This window comes from Chinchilla lanigera, unplaced genomic scaffold, assembly GCF_000276665.1.
Source record: "Chinchilla lanigera isolate Chin_1 unplaced genomic scaffold, ChiLan1.0 scaffold00076, whole genome shotgun sequence".
Lineage (NCBI taxonomy): Eukaryota > Metazoa > Chordata > Mammalia > Rodentia > Chinchillidae > Chinchilla > Chinchilla lanigera.
The window spans coordinates 3,025,109-3,042,989 of record NW_004955477.1 but is presented as its reverse complement, the minus strand read 5'-3'; the positions used below and the strand labels follow the sequence as shown (position 1 = coordinate 3,042,989).

The window sequence follows — 17,881 nt, the reverse complement described above, 5'->3', positions numbered from 1 at the left end:
TTTTGGCAGAAGTCTTGCACACCTCCGTGGTTTGGGCATGCTTTAGTGAAAACTGGAAAATTGGAAATCCTGAGACTGACACACACAGTTGTACACTGAGTGAATATTGGAACTGTCATGCTTTCAGAACGCACCTTGCACTGCATTCTGAGGGTCCATACATGGACGTGTTTAAATATGTGAAATGCAATGCAAGGTGCACACACACAGATGAATAAAACTCCGGGGAGCAGGTGTGATGGCACACACCTGAAACCCTGGCCCTCAGGCTGATGCAGGAGAATCTTGAGTTCTAGGCCAAGCTGGACTACATAGTGAGGCCCCTATGGATAGCCACGCTAAAAGGCTGTCTGTACTTTCAAAACTAATGAAGTACAAGTAAGCAGTTACATACGTGTGCCAGGTTAGTCCAGGACTCGCAGTGTTAGTTACTCGATGCACATGAATCAATAGATGTTTACTTGCTCCGTGTTCTTCCAGGGCTCTGCAGTTGTTTTTTTGCTGAATCAAGATGTAAGCATTGTCCGCTTGTTTTGTACTTGGTTGATGACAGGGCTAGAAGTCCACTTGGTGGTGCTTGGGGTAGGTTCTCTGGCTGAGTGAGCCACGGGCCGGTCTAGCATTTGGCATTTCTCTCCCTGTGCCAGGTCCTTCTGGGTGTCTGGGTTGGGGACCATCATAACTGGGTGGTCTCGGCACTCTGACGTCGTGTGAAGGGATGTCTGTCCTGTTGTAGGTACTGAGCAATTGCTGAAGGTTTACTCCACTGTGAAGTGTGGCTGACTGTGGGGAGTGGAAAGGACCTTGTTAAGACAGTTTCCCTTGTTGCTGAGGACCTGCCTGACCTGAGCTTTGGCTTCTCCTCTCCTTCCCTGCCCCTTTCCCTTCTTTTCTTCTTCCCCTCCGCTTCCCCTGCCTTTCCCCTCCCTTCCCTGCTCCCCTTCTCCTTTTGCTCCCCTTTCCCTCCCCCCCCTGCTCCTTTCCCTCCCCCCCTTCCCCTTTCCTTCCCCTCGCCTCCCCTTCTTCTTCCCCTTCCCCTCCTTTCCCCTCTCTTTATTTCCCTTCCCCTCCCCTCCCTTCTCTTCCCTTTGCTTCTCTCCCCTCCCCCTCCCCTTTCTTTTTTGGTATTGAGACAGGACCTCACTATGAAGTTCAGGCTGGCCTTTTTTTTTTTTTTCCCTGTACAGGGAATCGAGCTCACGACCTTGCACTTGCCAGGCAGGCACTGTGCTGCTGAGCTAAATCCCCAGCCCCCCCATTTTTTTTTTCTTTTGGTACTTGGAATCAAACTCAGGACCTTGCACTTGCTAGGCAGGCGCTTGTGCCACTGAGCTATATCCCCAGCCCTCAGGCTGGCCTTTCAACTCACCAAGATCCTCCTGCCTCAGCCTCCCAAGTGCTGGGATTCCAAGGGTGTGCCAACACACCTGGCCCTGGTTTCTCCATTTTTGGATGCTGTAACACTCCTGGCACTGTGAGTGACTCCTTCTGTTGCTCCCAGAGAAAATACATTTTAGATACTTGAATTTCCCTTCAGTTAGTTCTTTGGGGGCTTCTTTGAAACCTTGGGTTTGCAGTTTCTTTATGTGCTAGCTTCTGTGGTACTTGGCTTCTTGCAAGTGGGTTTCTGCAAAGTACAATTTTTAAAAAGTTAGGAGTAGTGTTAAAATGGAACCAAATTTCCTTCAGGCTTGTTTTCTTCCCAGGACAATGGATTTTATAGTTCATCTAGCCATGTTAATAAAGCATTTGCTAAACAACACAGCTAATATGAGGTGCCTCTGGTGTGCCAGGCTCCAGGCTGAGCACTGTACATGGAATATGTCATCTGATCCCCACACTGGTGGCCCTTCCCCTAGGTCTCAGGTATGAGGACTGTACCTCTACACCCTGGGCTCTCTGAGAAGAGGGAAAAGCTGAGAGCTGACTTGATCCTGGGTCACTTACAGCCTATCACTGGCGTGCTTAACCACTGGTTGGGTTCTAAGTTCTCAGGGTAAAAATTGGTTTCTCTGTCTGCTCTCAGGGAGCTGACCAGCCAAATTAACAAACAAGAATCCTGGTAAATGCCTTTCACAACATCTAAAGGGCGGTGATGTCACTGGTGGAAAGCCATGTGGGAGAACAGGGTGTGAGTGGCCACTACCTGGCTGTGTTGTTTTTCCCCGTCTTCATGTTCTTGGTCAGCGTTCCACATGTAGCCCATTGATCCATAGTGTTGAAACCTACAGCTGCTCAGAGATTTTCAGAGATTGTGGAGTTGGTCTTTGGAGTCTCAAGTCAGGCTGCTTTTCTTAATGCTTTTTTCTGCTCATACTTCATGGCCGAGAACTTGGCCACAGCCTGCTGAAAAGAAGGCCACCTTTCTGAAACCCTTAGGACACCTGCTGTGCCTGTCAGGGCCCCAGAGATTCCCACAGTGCCTCTCACCCCCACCATTCTCTCAAGTTAATTGGCCATTGCAGTTTGGACTTATGCATTGATATTGCAAGGGGGACATCTTGCTTCACGACGGTGGTGGAGGGGATACTTCCTTGAAAACCCACCTTGGAAGGGCAGCTATTACTTAGCTACTTGTATCTTACTGGAGCCTTTTCGTGATACCACTGTGGTGAGGCTGGAAAGGAACGCACAAGCAGCCCAGGCAGCATCCCTCCTGACCCAGGAGCCCCACAACCTTGTGCCCATTGTAGGAAAGCATGCTCTGTGTAGAACCTGGAGAGACAGGGAAGTATGAAGAAAATTAAGGGTATGTTGTCTCTTTTAAAAATCATCTTTAATCTTAGCATGGAGAAATAACACTTGGGATATATTTTCTGTCTCATGCATATATGTATATATTAAAAAATAAAATTCAACCCGGGATATTTTTAAATATAAGATTGGAATATGTGTTTTGTATTCCATTTTCCATTTGACCTATAGGTATTTCTCCTATGTCTTTAAATATTTTGGAGTACTTATAATCTATTGAGATAGCTCCATATGTATCAGGAGTTACCCAACATATTTCTTTCTCGTTCGCTCTCTCCCCTATTCTTTTTCATCTTACGTGGTTTCTAATTTTTGTCTAAGTTTCAAATCCTCTGGTTGGCTCTCAGATGTGGGGTGGAGCAGGGGATGGAATGTCAAGTTTTCAGAGAGCATGCCCCCTGCAAGATGCCTACTACAGTGTGCAGGGTCCTCCTCGGTCTCCGGGGAGCAGCGAACATGCTGCTTTTGCATCATCCAATCTTACATTAAAGCTTGTTGTGGAAGTTCTGCCTCGCTCTGGTGCCATTTCATGAACTGAGCATCCGGAAACCTCTACAGGGTGATCTGGCCCATGTCTGCTGCCTCTGCCACCGGTCAGGGAGAAACTTGTCAGTAGTTGCCTCTATCTGGATGGTGAGCTCGTCTCCTCTGGTTCTTGCAGCTTTTCAGGTAGCTCGCAGCTGTAGCCGTGTATGCCCCAGCTGGTAGCTTTCTTCTTCAGCTGCTGTTTGGAGCTATTGAGAAGCCAGAGAAGGAGGCACTTTCAAGGGTTTCTGTTGGGGTGAAGACTGCAACATGGTCTGGTTGGTTTGGTAGAGACCTCAGGGTCAAGACCTGCTTTGACTGGCCAGTTTAACAGAGTCCTGGCTGACTGGCAAGCACTTCTACCACCCCGGTCTTTCCAAGTCAGGGCAACTGCATAGTCTGTGATCCCCCCACTTCCATACAGACACATGGGGACCAGCTAGGCCCCAGGGAGCCTGGGGTCAGATTGCTCTCAGCAGCTGCCTGGGCTGTCCTGGCCAGTTGGGCAATTTTGGGTGTGGGAGCGCAGCTTGATTTTACAAAATGACGTAGTTGTGTGGGTTACTGCTCATGGATCTACTGTTTTTTTTTTCCCCTTTCAAAACTTGGCCAGCACCAGCCCTGATCAGCAGCACCCATTTATCAATTTGCTTTCCTGTTCCTTTCTCCCGATGCTGCCAACCCTCCCATCTGCTGTTCCCACGCCCTCATTTGTTTTTCCCTCCTGGAGCCACTTGGGCTGGGTGACTCCCGCCGTGGCAGCCCAGCTAACAGCACCGGGGCAGTGTATCCTCTCACCTTGCTCTCCTAGGGGCTGTGGGCTCTGTGGTGCCTGTAACTCAAACACTGAAGGACAGAGGAGAGGAATGGACATATTAATTGGCTGCATCTGAGACCACACTGGGAAGATATCCTATTTTATTTTCTTTAAGAAAGTGGCAGAGTTCCAAGACTTGCCTTACAGTTTTTCCACTGGCTGTCCTTATATTTGAAGACAAGAGTTCTCAAATCTTGGCTGTTGGGCCATTTTGCATTCTTAAAACCTAAAACCAGCAGAATGTATTTAATATTACTAAATTTCCATAAACATTTCTCCGTGAAGCCTTGTATGTACAGATTTTGCCTGGGGGACATGTTTTCTTAAAGTCAAAACTCTTGGACATCAGGGTATAATGAAGTATTGGCTTGACCGTGGGTGTTTTGATGCCAAAGAATTAGTTTTCAGGACCCCTCCCCCCATAATTGTTTCAAAGTTAATTAATATGGTGTATGTATTACAAAGCAATAGTTAGTGGCATTGAATGATAGGAGTGTCCTGCCTGTGGGAAAGTAACAGATCTGGGAAGGTTACCTGTGTGAACAAGACCTAAGAGGTTACCTGTTTTTGATACGCAGTACAGTTTGCTGTGCATCACACATTGGCACTTTCTTGGCTTTTTCCACACAGTGACCACATCACAATTCCATATTGCTTCATGCCAGAGGGCAAGCCCTTTCTGAGGGCAGTTTCAGCCTTAGAGGCTGGGCCAACACAGGCAGTATTTGTGGGGGCTTGTGCTATCATGGCGGCAGCCTGAGGTCCTGGTTAGAGGGTAGATTACACATACGTGGCCAGTGTGTGGTGCACAGTGACAGGGTCAGGGAGAGGCTGCTTTCTTGTGGCTACTGGCGTCTCCAGCCCCCATCTACTCTGAGCTTCCCATCTGCACCCCCACAACCCCCCAAGCATGTACAGCCCTCCTTCCTACCTTCTTCCCTGGCAGCAGTTCCCATACTGACCCCTTCTTCTGTTGTGGGTTTTGTGGCATCCACACCCTCCCCAAGAGTTAGGCCAGGTAAGGGGTGGGGAAGACAGGGAGTGCTCAGATGGCCCTTCCAGGGCAGGTAGACACTGCTTAAGGTGGCCAGTTCAGTTTTTTGGAGGAGGGACCTCACCTGCTGCAGCCCCATGGGAAGTCTTTTCTTCCTCAAGGGCCACCTTGCTGGGGCTCTTGCAGGAGGGTGGGGCCTCAGCAGTGGAAGGACATCCCTTCCCTAGAGTACCTGTGTGATGTGTTCTTGTGGTCCATCTATCAAATAGTGGTGGTGCCATTTTGAGAGGCTCAGTAGCCTGGGAGCCAAGAGATCCTTTGTGAGGTGGAGAACCTGCAGGCTAGCCCTGGTGCTTGGTGGCCATATTACCCAGTGTCCCTCCAGGCCTGTAAACTAGCCCAGAGGTTGGGTTGGCCTGTGCCGCCACCATCTGCCCATGGCTTGAATAGCAGTGGGGCTGGGCCAAATGCTGCATTTGCACCTGAGTTCTTAGCCATGAATGTGTTTTAAGGCGGGGACCAGCTACCCCATCTGCTCCTGCATCTCAGGATTAGCACAGTTTCTAGCATCTAATAGGTGCTCAGTAGATTCTTGTTGAAAACACTAGAATTTGGGGTCACAGATGACAGTGTGTCTAGTCCAGAGGGGAAGGGGCTTCAAAGGAGGCCGAGGTGCTGGTGGTGGTAGTGGGACATACTCTGAAAGTGAAGACTATGGATGGACATCTTGTTGTTGGCTGCCAGTATGTCCCTTGCTTGGGGCAGAACTACAGCACCCTGGTGGTTGTTTTTCCAAGAACAGCCTTACTAACACAGAATGAGGGTCAGGCCCCCTTTCTTGAGGAGGGCAGTGGGTCTTAGGGTGTGGGCTCCTCCATGACCCCAGTGTGAGAGTACTGTGTTTTTATCTCACAGTTTGGGCAGACATGCATTTATTTCTTAGAGAAGACAGGTAACAGCCTCAGCCTGGAGTCATACCCAAGCCTGATAGTGACTGGCATTACTGAGTGCTTGCTGTAGGCCGTCCTTGGTCCCGTTCTCCACGGGTAACAGCATTGATCAGGCCGGTGGCTTGCACGGGTGGATGCACCTCCTTGTCACAGGCGGCACCGTGGGTGCCAGTGAGACATGGCATCTATTCCTGCTGACTTCATGTTCTTCCCCGTGTCCCTCCCCAGAATGCTTGAGGTAAATTTGTGATTGCTTAAATGATGGTTTGTGTGGACTTCTATCTGGTTTTCAGTTTCACAGCAAATGTTCCTGGGGACCTTTGGAATAGTGAGAAACATTGTAGGGCAGGGTCTCAGGGTGGCAGGGCACACAGAAGCCACGAGTAGGTATCGTTTAAGGTTCTGCAGGTACAGGGGCCTCCTGCTTCTGTCCACATTATCCCAATCTTAAAGACCTTTTATTTCTTCCTAACAAACACCCAAGACAAGCTGCAGTTGAGTTCACTGGCCAGTGTGGCCCCACCATAGGAGGAGCATATAGGAGGCGCGGCATCCCAAAGTGTTGGGTGAAGCAGCCCCACTGTCCCCAGAGGACAGTAGATGGACATGTAAGTCAGTCAGAGCAAAGAATCTAAGTAGAGTTCAGCGTAGCTGGCACACGCACGCTTTAGATTAGATGCCAGAAACAGCATTAGAAATAACTTACGCAGTGTAAATGCAGGTAAACAGGCACTTTGTTAAGTGACTGATGTTGACAGGAGGTGGGGTGGTGGGGCCAGGAGCCCAGGTTGGGTTGCCTGCCTGCCCTGGTCTCAGTCTGTAAGTGAGTGATAGAGGGGCGGCTCTTGCAGCCATGTGAGGCACAGAGGCCCTTCTGACCGACAGCTTTCGTCCAGGTGAGGGCAGGACACATCCTCCTGGAGTGAGTCAGGACACAGCCCCTAGAGAACCTGCCTAGGGCTCTCATCAGATTTCCCAAGATGCAATCTTGTGAATTTTCAGAAAAGTATATTTATTCTCTACATGCCTAGAGTGCCGTTTTCTTATATCTGACTTAGTAAAAGAACAAACTAAAATTTTAGGGAGATCTGGGTATGGAATTGCATGTATGTTATCTCAGTGCTGTGAGGCTGGGGCAGGAGGATCCCAGGTGCGATCCCAGCCTGGCAATTTAATAGACTTAGCAGCAAGATCCTGTCTCAAAAAAGGAAGAAAAAACAAAACAAAGCAAAACAAAAAAACCTAGAGTGAAGGCCCTGGGTTTAGTCCCCAGTACTACTCCCATCAGTCAGTCGATCAGTTCGAAAGGAGGGAGTCCTAGTCAGTATATAGAGCCAAAGGCCAGCCAGCCACTCTGAGCCCAGCTCCAAATGGTCCTCGCTCTGGTTACTGCCCTGCCCTCCCAGATGCATATGGTGCCCCTTCATATCATCACCTGTGGGCAGGGCACATTGGCCAGTTGTGTTTACTGGATTCATCCAGCTTGATCACAGGCAGACAGGACCCCTATCTGCTGGGAGCAGTGAAGTGAACTTAGGATCCCCCTCACGGACTGGCACGTACTGTACTTACTGGGCGGCCTAGGCACCTGTGGTTGCAGGGTCATGAACAGTGGTGATCTTAATCAGCTGTGTCATTTCTGTGTCTGGTTGTATACTCCTTGAAGTTCTTAGAGAGATCCTGCCAAAACAGTTTCCCCTGGCGAATCCTGGGGCACCAGTCCATGCTGTTCTGTCAGCAGGTATCTGCTAGAACAAGTATTTTTGAGTTTTTCATTTTCTGTAGCTCCAGTCTTTTTAAGTACTTCTTTCGACCTTCAAGTAACAATAGGCACTTGCTTTCAAGATTCTGACAGTCTTCCCTGCCTTTTCATGTTCTTAATCCGCTAAATAAGCTGTCACTGCTCACTCCGCTGTCAGCAGGCGCTTCCGAATTCCCCAGCTTGAAATTCCACGAAATGTCACCTCCTCTATGAAGCCTTCTGCAAGGCAGAGTTGTCTGTTTCCCATCTGATTAATTTTACTGTGCAGTATCTCAGACCCTGTACCCGCCACTTACGTTAGGTAGACATTCATGTGTTCTCTATCTACCCCTGTCCTGTATACAAAGCATTGGAAATAGAACCAGGAAGCTCACAGCAAACTTGGACCAGCAAGACTACACAAGGAATATACATTGTGAGGCAGCTAAGTGTTTGATGTCCTTTTATTATGTCCCAGAGATGAACAAAACGCAAAGTGTTTTAACATTTAAAGACTTAGAGGCATACAAGGTGTATAGCAGCCCAACACTCAGAGCAAGAGAGCTATTTCAGAAGATAGCTTTGCATTTTGAAGATTGAGTAGGAGTTCATCAGAGAAATTTTGCCTCTTCAAAAAGATTTTCTTTGGCTGTGGTAGTAGGTGCTTGTTGTTAGAGGTTTAGGTCTATCAAAACGGTATGCATGTCCCTCCCTTCCTTGCATGTAGGGATGTCTACGTTGTATCCACCTTCCTTAATTGGAGAGTCAGCGCTATGTGCTGCAGGGTTGCACTGCATTACCTCTTGACCTTGGATTTGTGATAATCTCGGCTGCAGAGGTTACCCTTCGCCTGAGTACAACTGACAGACCCTTCATATCCGCGGGTTCAACATTTGTAGATTGAGCCAATCTCATCTTGAACATTACTGGGAGGAGGGGACAATGAATATAAAATCAGTTCAACAATTGGGAAATATGATTTTAAAGAAAGTATAAACTGGGCATGGTGTTGCACACCTGTAATCCCAGTACTCCAGAAACCTGAAGTAGGAGGATTGCAAGTTCAAGCATAACCTGGGAAACTTAAGAGCCTGTCTCAAATAAAAATAAAAACGGCTGGGGATGTAGCTCAGTGCATAGACCCTGGACTCAATTTCCAGTACTCAAGCAGGGAAAAAAGTACAGTATAACAAGTGTACCCAAGTATTTGGATAACACTTACCTTGAATTAGGTATTAATACAGAGATGATGTTCACTGCATGGGGGAAACTTAATAGGTTATATCTAATACTATATACCATTTTACACAAGGGCTAGTTCTTCAGGATCCTTCCTGCCTTGGATTCTAGTTGTGAAATAGAAGTTCATTGTCAGATTCCAAAACTCTGTTCTGGTGTGTTTTTGTTGTTGTTGTTGTTTTCTCCTCTCCTCTCCTCTCCTCTCCCCTCCCCTTCCCTCCCTCTTTCTTTTGAGGCAGGGTTTCACTATGCTGTTCAGGCTGGCCTTGAGCTCACTTTGTAGCCCAGGCTGGCCTCAAACGTGCAATGATCTTCCTGCCTCAGCCTCCCAAGTGCTGGGATTAGTGGCGTGCGCCACCATACGCGGCCCACTCTCTTCTGTTAAATGAAGTGTTTAGTGAGAACACAGACAGGACTGTAGTTTTCTGTTGAATGAGGATGGAGGGCTTGGGAGGCTCAGTGGTCCTTCTTTGTGACTTGCTAAATAATCATGCAAGGGGAGTGTCTCACAACTGGATCTAAAAGATTTCCCTTTGTTTTAAATGAGAAATTATTAGGGATCTACAGCTTCCTCAGATCTGAATGGTTGGGAAAATATAGAGTAGATGGGAAGCTGGTTACAGTGACGTCGTGTCTTTTTGTATATTAATTAACTGAATCTTTGTGAAAAGTGGGATTGAGAACAGTCAGAGCTGGAATTCATGTCTGCAAAGTGTACCTCCCCACTTTGTCACTGAGCTGGAGAAAGGTTACTTTCCTGTAGATCCTCCAGTTGCATAGCAAGTCCAGTAGCAAAAGTCTATCTCCTTCCAAAAGCCAGAGAAAGACACCTGGCTGTGCTTGGCCTTTTCTGTCAGCCACAGAAGAAGCAACTTACTGTCCAACCCTCATCCAGCCCTGGGTATGTAGGTGATTCTGATGACATGGATGGTGCCATACATTTCCTCTCTAGTCCATGCACAGTAAAATAAATGTGAGTGCTGTTTAATGCGTCACCTCATTTCATATTGCATTTGCCAAGAAAGTGCAATTTTATTGAACATTAGGATTGAATTCTTAACTGAGTAATCAATTTCTGTAGTAAGTTAAAATGCCCTTCTATTAATGGACAACTGCACCCGTTCATCAGACTTACAGTAGATTAACAGTTGTCAGCATTTATGCTAATAGCACTTAGAAACCATGGGCTTATGAATTGCACTTTATATTGCATATTTCTCAACAGATGATCATACTTTCTGTTTGATGGTATTGATTGTTTGGTCCCTTTGCTTGCTACTTGGAGATGTAAAGAAAGCTAAATGACATTTTCACGGTGATGACACAATATCACCTTTTGGTTTTGCACACTTGGTTTGCTGTCAGAATAGATGGAAAGGGTTCATTTGTTCTGGTGCTCTACTGTTTAATTTGATCAGGTGTGTGACTACAGCAAGACAAATAGTATTTTTAATGAAACCATTTAATAACCTCTGGTAGCTTAGAGTCGAAAGCATTGGAAAAATACAATCAAAGGATGGCTAGATGTAAACAAAATCACTGCTTCAACTTCACTGACTGGATTCATTTCACTTTCAGGGTTTCATCACCTTAGAGGATTTGAACCAATGAAGCTGTATCCCCTTAAAAAGACGGACAGCCCATCGTGTGAACCGTAGTTTGTGGACAGATTAATATTGGTGAGTTATTGTAAAATATCTCCAGGTAAAAGTTCAGTTTTCTAAAGTCCCCTTTGGAATATATTTTCAATTAGTTGATGACTATGGATTGCCAGCAGCCTCTGGATGTTTCACTTGGATGTCTAATAGCAGGATCATATTGATTGTCTTTCAATTAATTGCATCTGGTATTTTCATTTATCAAAAGCAAAATACATGTAATTAACTCTGAAGTAATACAGCTCTGTATAAAGTGATTCCTGCTGCTGCTGCTGCTGCTGCTGCTATAGAGATAAGTCAACAGAAATTATACTACAAGGAAACTCAAGTCAGGATGGGAAATAGTATTAGGTCATCTGGGTGTATTAATTAAAAAGAATAAAAAATAAGGAGATGGTCTCATGCCACCCCAATCCCTTGTAAAAGGGTAGATGGATGTTTTTGAAAGAAAGTAGCTTGCTTTCTGGTGATAATCAGCTTAGATCTTTGGTGTTGCCAACCTCTGGGATGTCTCGCACATATAATGATTTTGCTGGGGGAGCTGATTGGGAATATGGGTATAGGCAGGGGAGAACATTCAACTCTGTTTACGCTTACTTGAGGTGTGGGGAGGGAATATTGACTAAGACCCATTCAGTCCTGTGCTTGCTGCAAGGTTCAGGGTTCTGAGTTTGGTTAGATTCAGCAGCCTTTCAGCCATTTTGCACAAAACATGGGTCTTGATTCAAGCTCAAAGTGGCAACTTCTCTGATGGGATTGATTTCTGACCTTTGGAGGAAAATTTTTCTCCTTAAACTAGAACATCATTCAAGCAAGAAGTGTGAGCTACTTACTTATCAGTTTACTTAATGTAAAGAGAGGACTAACTGAGGTGGGGAGGAAGGTCAGGTTTACCATCATGGCCTCAGGCTTGGCTTCCTGAGTGGCAGGCCCACACCTGTGCCTGCACAAGGCTCACCAGCCTTATGACCTTGAGCAAGTAGCCTCTTTTCTCTGGTCATGTGGAAGGGAGCCGTCCTTACAAATTGAATAGGTAAGCTGAAATGGTCCTCATGACCATCCCCCCTCCGCACACACACTTTGTAGATTTAATTTGGTGTGGAAATACAAATACTTTTTCATAAACACTTTGCCAAGGTTTGTGGGACAAGAAATGGTAGACAGGCGTGGTAGCGCACGCCTGTAATCTCAGCACTCAGGAGGCTGATGCAAGAGGATCACTGCAAGTTCGAGGTCAGCCTGGGCTACAGAGTGCGTTCAAGGTCAGTCTGGTCTACATAGTTGAGACTGTCTCAAAACAAAACAAAACAAAAACATGACACCACAGTGGAGCCTGGCATTCATATCCCATTATTTACCATCAGAGGAGCTGCATGATAATCCTGGCTCAGTTAAGGATTTTAGCATCTGGGCGGAGGAGAGGCTAGAAGTTTTATTCAGCCTTCTTGAGAGCAACATGAAGTCATGTGCTGTTGTTTATATCTAGATGAGCCCCCAAAGTCTCATAGGCTCATAGGTAGGGCTTTTAGAAGGTGATTCAATCATGAGGGCATGCTAATCATCAGTGGATTAGTCTTCTATTGAGTTTATAGCTGACTTGCTGTTTTGGAAGTGGGATCTGGTGGGAAGAGATGGGTCATTGGGGGCGTGACCTGTAATGGCTTATCTCTTCCTGCTCCTCCCTTCACTCTCCTTCCTGCTGCCCTGCCCCCGAGCTGCTTCTCCTCTGCCATGCTGCCTTGCCTGGAGCCACCTGACTGTGGGCTGAAACTTTTGAAAATTGTAAGCCAAAATAAACTTTTTTCCTTTAAGTTGTGGGTGTGTGGGATATTGTGTTACAGAGACAAGAAAGTAACACATCATGACAACCACTTTCAATCTTACTCATTTAGTTCTGCTTTTCAAGGCGAATATGTATTTCTTTTCTAGCTCTCACCCCTTCTCCCAGAGAGACCTCCATGCTAGGATCTGTCTTGAATTTTCAAGCACAGTCACCATAGACCTGCAGTTTCATCGTGTTAGTTGCTATGTTTTGCTGGTACTGAAGATGTTACCAGTAGGTTCGTTCATGGTTTCCACTGGTGGTGAGTTCTGTGCCTAGGTACTGGCAGTGACAGTGTCTGAGTAGTCTTGCTGAGAAGGAATTCTGTGCTTTACCTCCCTCAGGGGAATACCTCAGCTGGAGAGCCAGAACTTCAGAGGGAAGCATGGTGTGTTTATGCATATTCATTTTGGGGTTGGAAAGTCATTCCCTCTAAAGATGAGGATGAAGTGGACCTTATATATGTCAAAAAGGTTTGAATAATGGTATTGTCATTTTATTTGATTCAACCTAATAATTGAGGCCACTCCAGGATTTTGTTTAGTATGGGTTTCCACCTCAATAAGAAGAGTTAATATTCTACAAAATCTATCCAATATCAGAATGAAATTGGAACACATTTCCTGTTACATATGCTTCCTGAGCTTCCTGAGCACCAAGTGTGCTCCAGCACAGAGCACTGCATGGTACCTCCCAGCCCTTCTGTGATTTAGGAATACTTTTTGGAGTAAGAGTTTTGGCTAGCACTTTGCAAGGGTTTAAGAGACTCTCATATTGGTATTGGCCATTGTTGGAGCATAGTCACTGTGCTGTGATAGTCATATGATATCTATAGCCCACACTCACTGCTAACCTGGCTGCACCCTAGCTCCAGGGCTAACACCTCACCACCACTGCCACTCATCTAGATACTCTCAGGGTGGAGTTCTTACAGGTTTCCAGGAAGTATGTGCTTGCACTTAAACCTCTTACGCTGTATGGCAGTGGTGGTGAACCTAAGGCCCGAGTGCGGCAGCTGGCTGTTTGTTATCATTGTAAGCTCTAAAAAGTTCGCCATCATTGAGCTATGGCATGTAGCAATGCCCAGTATGTTGTACCCCACTCTGCCAGCATCCACACCCTCAGTTTGGCCTGTGGTCACTCCATAGCAATATTTTGGCTGCTTGGATTGTGGCCAAAGGAAGGATCAAATATTGATTTTAACCAAGGAGCTTAACCTGTTGAGAACACTGAAGTAGATGGATTTTTTTTTAATGTGGCCAGAGGAGAAGGAAGTAGATTAAAACCCACAGCTCCTTCAAAGTCATTGCCTTAGCATGGCAAGCTTGTGAAGCACGAGAACCATTTAATGTCATTTTTGTCATCTTTATATTTTTGAGCATATCCTAATTTAAAAGCATTGTATATTTGTCTTGTACCAGACTTGGTATTTTGGTGTGTGGCCTTCTGTGAAAACTTCATATTGAATATTTCAGCTTTCTCCTCCGAAGGAGGCTCATTTTGTCATTAATAATGAATAATGACCTGCTAAAACTATAGCTGTGGCTTCTCATTCTTCTTTTACTACCTTTTCTATGTGTTGTTACTATTACAATGAAAACCCAGTGTGCCATATGCTTGCTGGCTTCTGCTGGAACCAGAGTGAGTTGCTCATCACTTGGCCTCCATCATGGTATTTCTTGTATCATTTTGTCATGAAGCATTAATACTTGCAGTACTGTCCAATTATCTTGTAATTTTAACAAAAGTATTGGGAGGAAGTGCTTTTGGTTAAATAATCTATAAACAGTGGAAGTCAAATCAAGGCCCTTAGCTTCTCTTATATAAAATGATGGTGTAATAGTGGCAGCTGTGGTTTTGGAAGCACATGACGTGACAGTGCCTCTGGCTGTGTGTGCACACTGCATTTTTCGACAGAGTGCAATAACCATGTAGAAGCTTGATCTGTCTAAGAAGGCCCCTGGAAGCGGCAATCTGAAGGGTGATAGAGTGCTGGTCACTTGTATACTTGGTGATGTGAAAGGCCTTGGTGTGATCTGCCAGTTGGAACTAAGCTGTGCTGACCATCTGCTGTGTGGCTTTAACAAGCCAGTGGTGCCAGGTAAAGTCATATACCTCATTATTGGGCCTTCAACCTGTTTCTGGCAAAGCAGATCTTTTTTTCCCCTGTCAATACTGGGAATTAAACACAGGGCCTTTGCGCTGAGCTACGTCTTTTGTTATGTTTGTTTGTTTGTTTGATTTTTCTGGTACTGGGAATCGAACTCACGACCTCGTGCTTGCCAGGCAGGCGCTGTGCCACTGATCTAAATCCTTGACCCCTCTTTTGTTATTTTTAAGTTTACTAAGTTGCCCAGGCTGGGCTCAAACTTGCAGTCCTATCCCAGCCTCCCACAGTGCTGTCGTAGTTACTGCAACACTGTCTTAGTTACTTTTCTAGTTGTTGAGACAAAATACCCGACACACAAGGTTAAAGGAGGAAAGCTTTATTTAGCTCACAATTTGTAGAGGTTTCTACAGACCTCTCATTGGCTGGCTCCAAGGCAGGGTGGCACATGGCAGAGCAGCAACAGTTCATGGTGGAGGAAGACAGCAAAAGCAACAGAGGAGACAAGACTTTCTGTACCTTACAATGTATGCAGGCTGCCCTCCTTAGGGCAGATGTTGACTCACTCTCATCCGTGATCCCAGCCTTGGACAATGAATCAGTCTCAAACTCTAGATTCAGCCACCTCTGAAAAGCCTGCCTCCCATGACTGCATGAGCCTTTGCGGGGGTTGGGGGGCATCTAGACACAAACCATAGCAACCACCAAGCAAGACAGTTTTCTTCCAAGACAAACACAAAGGAAAGCGCAGTATTGCCTTGCTCTAGAAACAAATATTTAAACCTTGGGGTCTAGTGGCATGGATGATGGAATAGTGGGGTGTCTGACCAAAGCCACTGAGGTCCCAGCATTGTAGCCTCCTGGGGTCCTTCTGAGCTGTGGCATTTTGGGTGCTTATCTTCAGCTGACCAGCAGTCAGTCTGGCTATCTAGGATTAGCAGTCCTACTCAAGTTTTTAGGCCAGAGGCATTAATGCCATTGTCAGAAACCACAAAGCAAGGGAAGATTCTCAAGGTCTTTATTTGGGGTAGGGAGACCTCTTTAGATGAGAAAAAGCCAGGAGGCTGAGATAGGGGTGCCAGGGAAGATGCCAATGCAGCTTTGGCCAGCTCTCTGTGGAGAGGAGAGGAGGAGTTCCAGCTGGAACACATGCTGCTTGTTTAGATTTTATTTCTGAGCTTTCAAGATGCAGGTTGTGCTTCAGAATCCAGGCACATGGAGCCACTCTCCGCCTCCCATGAATAAATGGGAGGTGTTCATACAGCCTTGTTTCTTTCTTCCTGACAGTCTCAAAACCTTAGCATGGCTTCCTCAGTCAGACTAGACCAACCACCCACTCCCATCCCCTGCTTGCTTTTAGAGTTTCAGCTGGCCCCTTCCAGCACTGCTCCTGGTGGGTTTGGTTTTCCACTGTGTTAGTGGTGTCTCCATCTCCCGCCTACCCTGGCTGCTGGTTCTAATCAAAGTTGGGAGGAACAGAACAAGACAGAAGGTCTCAATTTTCACTCTGGCACCCATGTGACAGAATCCTGCCTGTGCATTCTGGGGCTCCCTGCCAGAGTGGGTCTCCTACTACAGGGCCTCCTTAGGAGAGAGATGGTTCATAGTGAACTTCAGGAGGGTGGGTGTGGCTGCTGCCCTGCAGACCCTGGTGAATGCTACCACTTGCGTCACTACTGCCCATAGGGCTTGGATGCTGTGCTGGGAAACAGGCTGTGGCCCTTCCCTCTTCCCAAGACCCTTAGGACTGGACTGAGGTTCCCATTTTAAATGCAAAGAACTAGACACTCAGCCCCACTTATCAGTACTTAGGCCTTCTGGTGGACCTGTGGTTTAGGTAGTGGACCGTGAACCCAGATTTCCCCCTTCTCCCATGCTGGTGCAAGCCTGAAATGCTGCAGTGTTGTGATTTGTTTTGCCAGTATTGCGGGATCCCTTTGTACTTGGTAAATCCTTTTGTAGCTGGTGAAAACTTTTTGAGGTCTTTGATGTTGGAAGTTTCCTGAAGTGTGTGCTGGCATCAATCCCTGCAGCAGACTTGTGAAAGGATAGGATGCAAAGTGGGGGAAATCAGGGCTGTTCTTGCCCCTCTAATACCTGCCTGGGGAGATCGAAGTAATAGAAGTCTGGCCAGTGGGAGTTCTGCCCTGCTCGAAGTATCCCCTCTGCACTGAGGAACCGCGGCCCCATTCTGTGGAGCAGTCAGAGGTAAATGTGACAGATCACTGTCCTTCACTCAAGACTTGAGCATGGTTTGTTGGAGGGGAGGAAGAGGAAGGAGGGGTGAATATGACAGGGTGAGAGACTTGCTTGTTGAAGGAAGTGCGATCTTGTGTTTACTGTCAGTTTCCAGGTTGGGGATGCAGGTGTTGTGTGAATGAGCAGGTAGAGAAATGAGCTTTCTCGGGCTAGAATGTTGGGTCCTGAATCAGGTGTTCCTGGGTATGATTAATGGCAGAGAAAAGGGTTATTTCTCTTGAGATTTGTTTATTTAGCACTCAATGCTGGCTTTGTGACTACTGATAGAATGCGCGAGCCCAATAACATTTTCGAATTTTCAGTTGTGGGTTTTTTTGTTTGTTTTTTAAGAGAGGTTCTCACTATGTAGTCCAAGCTATCCTGAAACTCACAGCAATCCTGCCTGACCTCCCCAAGTGCTAGAATTACAGCCACGTGCCACCACACCCAGCAACATTTTGTATTTTAAACATGGTCTTGGCAGTTTTTAGTTGATTGACCTATAAAAGAAATCTTCAGCTGGGCGTGGTGTCATAAACCAGTAATTCCAGCACTTGGGAAGCTGAGGCAGGGGGATTGCTGTGAGTTCAAGGCCAGCCTAGGATCATCCATAGTGGGTGGGTTCAAGGCCAGCCTGAACTGCATAATGAGACCCTGTCTCAAAAAAATGGAAAGAAATCTTCAGTAGTCCAAGAAACAGTCTGCTGAGGTGGACCCTGAATTCAGGGCCAATGTGAGAGCAAAGAACCTGGCTGCTTTTAGAATTTTTCATGACGTTTCTGATCTCAGTTTTCACTTTTGCTTTTAAAGAGCAGAAAGCTAAATACTAAAGTAACTTTCTAGGAAAACATAGTTCTTCTGTCCCTTGTGAAAGGTGTGTTCCTAGCCTGGTGTTTTTATCTAGGCCTGAGAAAGAAGGGCACGCTGCCTGGGTTTTCCTTCCTTGGCATTAATACCAAGGAAACACATTTGCTTTATTTATTGATTGATTTGTTTATTTTTGGCAAAGTTGGCAACTCCTACCTGGCCCCAAGCT

The 17,881-nt window shown here is 46.3% G+C and overlaps 1 protein-coding gene across 2 annotated transcripts in view; it reads left to right on the top strand.

Annotated features, from left to right (window-relative positions):
• The window catches only part of Ctbp2 (C-terminal binding protein 2), a 159,755-nt gene that overhangs the window by 39,099 nt on the left and 102,775 nt on the right, over window positions 1-17,881 (top strand). For both annotated transcript variants that reach the window (XM_013503033.1, XM_005401986.2), the window contains exon 2: window positions 10,599-10,699. The gene's annotated coding sequence lies outside the window, so the exon portion shown is untranslated. The remainder of the gene's footprint in view (window positions 1-10,598; window positions 10,700-17,881) is intronic.